At 35.7% G+C, this 5,168-nt stretch overlaps 1 non-coding gene across 1 annotated transcript; it reads right to left on the minus strand.

Moving 5' to 3' along the window:
* Nucleotides 1–424: 424 nt before the first annotated feature.
* On the minus strand, nucleotides 425–531 carry LOC129501709 (U6 spliceosomal RNA). Its single transcript, XR_008662798.1, has one exon. It is a non-coding gene; the product is annotated as a U6 spliceosomal RNA (small nuclear RNA).
* Nucleotides 532–5,168: the final 4,637 nt, after the last annotated feature.

The following is a 5,168-nucleotide window of genomic DNA, read 5'->3' on the forward strand; positions in this document are numbered from 1 at the left end:
TTACCTCTTCCCCCTACCCAAATCCCCTTCTGCAGCTCTGTTTCCCAGAATTAGGAGTCTCTTATGGCTTTTTTTCCTTTCTAATTTTTCCCCACTCAGTTTCCCCCTTTCTGTATGGTACCTTTCACCATTTCTTATATTCCACATATGACTGAAACCATATGATAATTCTTTCACCGATTGACTTATTTCACTCAGCATCATACCCTCCAGTTCCATCCATGTCAACACAAATGGTGGGCATTCATCCTTTCTGATGGCTAAGTAATATTCCATTGTATCTATAGACCACATCTTCTTTGTCCATTCATCTGTTGCAGGACATTGTGGCTCCTTCCACAGATTGGCTATTGTGGACACTGCTGCTATAAACATTGGGGTGCAGGTGTCCTGTCATTTCACTATATCTGTATCTTTGGGGTAAAAAAATATGGAACACTTCACAAATTTGCATGTCATCCTTGTGTAAGGGCCACATTAATCTTCTCTGTATCGTTCCAATTTTAGTATATGTGATGCTGAAGTGAGCATGAATTCCGTGATTTTAAGCATCAAAAGATAGGAATCTTTTCTTGTAGTGAAAACTATGATTCTTGGTGTTAACTAAGTTGTAGTGTTAGCTGCTCTAATAGTTAAATACCGGATTTCAGTGGCCTAGCATAGTGCATTTATTTCTCAATCTTTCAATAGTCCCATTTCGGTAGCTCTAATTTGGAGGCCTAACTAGTATTTGGGGTGGGGTGCAGACCCTGCCCTATTCTAGGTCCTCTAAGACCTCTTCAATCAGATAGTAGATCCAAAGATCTTACATGTGAACTTTTTTTGTTTCAGGCTAATCGAGGCTTCTGTCATTTATGTCCATATTTCATTGGCTAGAACTCAATCTTATCACACATTTAATTGCAATAGAAACTGGGAAGTATCATCTATTTGTGTGCTTGGGAAAAGATATGAGTTTGTGGGCATGTAGACAGTATCTACTCTACTTTTTGAGATAGGCAACAACAATTTTAGAGAATATTGAATTATGTCCTGTGTCAAGTAAGAAAATGTCATAAAAAAATCTAGCAAATTTCCCTTGGTCTCTATTGTTGACTCTTCTGTTAAAAGTGCTTTTTATTTCTCCTTCATTACCACTGGCTGGTAATAAGATTAGAGTATTTCTTTTAGAACAAGTATTTTCTTTTAGAATAAGATTAGAGTATTTCTCCTTCATGACCACTGGCTGGTAGACAGTGTAAGAGAACTTGGGTATGGCGGTCTTAAGATGTAACCAAGATACCAATAGGAACTGCCTTTTTCTTACCTATTGCATCCCCATATGGTCAATTTGTTTTATTTTGTGTCATCCGAGATGCAGAACTCAGATCTTCCACATAAAAATTGGCTCACGCTAAAATATTAGTGAGAAATCTGGGCTTCATTTGAGCTATTGTAGAGGACAAGGAAGAATTTTTGGCATGCCACATTTTATATTCCTGTAAGACATCACTGGTTTCTTAAGTTCTTTCTTAGGGATCATGCCCATAGAGGTTTATTCTCTCTGGCCCTTCTCCCATATATCCATCAACTTAGCTCACTGTTCTTCCCCTCTCAAGTATTCCCCAGAAGCTCAAACTCCTCTGCTTCTATTAGGAAAAGTTGTTTTTCCCTTCCTTTTAAGCGTTCGTGCCAGCTAATACCCAGACGTTCAGGACTTCACCTCCTTCCTTTTGTTTTCAGAAATGTATTTTCCAAATAAAAATAGCTATCGCTCAATAAAAGGAATTTTCACATTTGCTCCTAAGATAATAAAAATCTCTCCACCTTTACAATGAGTCTGTATTTTGTAAAAACTGAACTTGAACTGACTATGTTTTGGTGTACAATTGAGGACCCCAGGATTATAATGTCTGGGGCTAAGCATGGCCTTGAATAAAAGATATATCATTGGTTAGAATTAACCTGTCCACCACTACTTGGTATTGCAGCACAGCTCTGGGACAATTAACATAGAAGGATGTCCTTCAAAGACATCAGAAGGTCAAAGTGGTTTTAGCTGTCCCTTGGACTTTTAGGTCAATGAGTGACCTGAGGGAAATGAGAGGCAACATAACAAAACGCTGAGCCTAAGTTTGGTCCTTGGTTCAGGAATCCTTATTGCATATGGTGCCACGTGGGTGCCCTGGAGGTTCTTTCAATCTTACTAGGTATAAAAAGTTAACTGCTTGTTGGCAGGAAGTAGCATTTATGAAGCTGGAAGATGCCCCAGGGCAGGGCTTTCTTATATTAATCTTTTCAGACACAGCATCAACTTCCTGAGACATAGAATTTGATATCCAAACATTGGAAGAACAGAGTTCATGAATATTTATGCCTAAGCATGGATTCTGCTGAGCACTGTGGCTTGTTTGTGTGGGCATGTCTTTAGTTGGTACCATCATGCCATCCCTGGGGTATGCTATGACCCACAAATTAGGGTAGAAACTGGTAGATGTAACTCCTGTTCTGTTACTGCATGTGCATATCTGAGAATAGTTGAATTTTCCCAGAGCATTTGTAAATCTAGGTCATGGTAGATTCCCAATTGTTAGAAATCACATCTTCACATCTGTTGTGGTCTAGGACAATGATTCCAGACTGCACATGCCTAAGTGCTACTCTACTCGAGGTAGAATTGTTGAGAACATATCACAGGAATTCTTTATTTGTGGGTCATAGCATGCGTAACCTGTCACATAGAAAATACTATATAATGTTAGCTAATGGAGTAGATAAAGCTGGCTTTTAGTAATATATTGTCTTCTCTCCTTCCTGACACATAGAAGACTACTTCTCAGCTCCCTCACTGTTTAATAGAGTTGTGCCTCTAGACTTGATGAATGACATGGGAGCAGAAGTGATGCATATCTGGAATATAAGAAATAGTGAGAGGGACCATAAGGAAAAGGAAGGAAACTGAGTGGGGGAAAAACTAGAGAGGAAGACAAACCATGAGGGACTTCTAATTATGGGAAACAAACAAAGGGTTGCAGAAAGGGAAGTGGATGGGGAGATGGGGTGATCAGGGGACAGGTACTAAGGAGGGCATTTGAGGGGAAGAGCACTGGGTGTTATACTACATGTTGGCAAATTGAATGTAAACTAAAAAATAAACAAAAAATTAAAATTTGAAAAAAAAAGAAGTGATGCATATCACTTTGAGGCAGAGTTAGTGAAAAGGCCATTCTCAATTCTTCATCTTTCTTTCCCTACTGGTCATGAAGGAGGCCTCAGGTTGAGATGAAAGAGGCAACACATCAAAGCAGTCTGGATCACGGGAATGTCTATGTAACATAGCTGCCCCAGAACAACTCCTGAACCTGCAGTGACCTTTGTATAAAAGAAGAAAGTAACTTTTATTTGAGATTTGACTTTTTCCCTCTCTTTTCTTTTTTTCTTTTCTTTTCTCTTCTTTTCTTATAGCTGTATAACCTAGGCTTTCCTGACTAATACAGCTATTATGGTTATTATTTCTAAAGACACTTTTATTTAACTAGCACTCAATTTCTTTGGAATGCTGTTTTACAATAAAGAATTTATAATTTGGAGTGATCATCGATTTTTTTTAATGCTCACATCCAATTACCAATTCTTTTAGAATTCTCCTTTGAAAGATATCCAATTCCATTTTTTTTCATTATTTTTAAACCATCTTAATCTATTTTCTGGATTACTACAATAGCCTTTTTTGTCCAGATAAGGAAAATTTATTAAGGTTTTAATTTTAATTCCAGTATGGTTAACATATAGTGTTACATTAGTTTCACGTGTACAATATTATAATTCAACAATTATTTTATAGAAAATTCCATACATTACTCAGTGCTCATCATGATAAGTGTACTCTTAATCTCCTTCACCTATTTTATCCATCCCCTCTCCACCTCCCCTCCGGTAACCATCAGTTTATGCTCTATAGGTAAGAGTCTTTTGGCAGGCTTATCTCTCTCTCTTTTTTTCCCTTTTGTTCATTTATTTTATATCTTAAATTCCACATATGAGTGAAATCATATAGTATTTGTTTTTCCCTGACTGACTTATTTTGCTTAATGTTATATTCTCTAGCTCCATCCATGTTGTTGCAAATGAAGAAGATTTCATTCTTTTTTGGTGGCTGAGTAATATTCCTTGGTGTTTATATATGCCATATCCTCTCTCTCCATTCATAAATCAATGAATACTTGGGCTATTTCCAAAATGTGGCTATCACTACAGTAGTCTCTTAACTTATCATCTGCATTCTCTCTAACCCTTGCAATCACTCAGCACCACCACCATCCTTATTCTATGCTAAACAAAGCAGCTAGGGATCCTTTTAAAAGGTGAGTCAGATTGTGTTACTTCTTCTTTCCAAACTTCCAAAAGCTTTCCATTTCACTTAATATAATAGTTAAAGTCAGTCTTTACAAATGTCTTCAAGTCCTACCAATAGCTTTTTGGTGAGGTATATTTTGACCATTCTCTTTAAAATTTAAAACTACCTTCTCTGTTCCCACATATACCCCACACTTTCTATCTCTCTTCCCTACTTTATTTTGGGGCCTTGTCACCAGTTGAAAAACTTAGTCATTAATTATTAATTTATTATTATTAAATTATATATTATAGTTTATAATATATAATTTTATATATTATATATTAATTTATTATTATAAATTATATAAATTATTATTATTGTCTATCTCCCTGTACTATAATATAAACTCCATAGGGTTATTTTGTTTATTGCTATATTTTCAGCATCTAGAATAGCACCAGGCATATTTAGCATTCAATAAATATTTTTTAAATGAAGAAATAAAGATTTCTATCCAGTTAGAGCAAAGTAATTTCATTTCCATATTCATTATAAATGAAGAGGGATATGTAATTATTTAAAAAGTGTATGTCCTTGGTTGTTAAAAAAAGGGGGCAACTTAAAAACATGTGCCATTAGGAATGCAGATTAAGTTTCATAATTAATTATCATTGTAGAACCTCATAATGTGTTTTATATCCTTTTGGGATCTCTAAGTAGAGAAACGACTTTTATTATAATTTTTTGAGGCATAATTTGTCACATAAAACTGCTCTAATGAGAAGAGTTACAGAATTTTATTTAAAGCTTTAATCAGTCGTTCTGCTGAAATGTTAAATATATCACTATT

The sequence above is a fragment of the Nyctereutes procyonoides genome, unplaced genomic scaffold (genome assembly GCF_905146905.1).
Source record: "Nyctereutes procyonoides isolate TBG_1078 unplaced genomic scaffold, NYPRO_anot_genome, whole genome shotgun sequence".
Taxonomy (NCBI): Eukaryota; Metazoa; Chordata; class Mammalia; order Carnivora; family Canidae; genus Nyctereutes; species Nyctereutes procyonoides.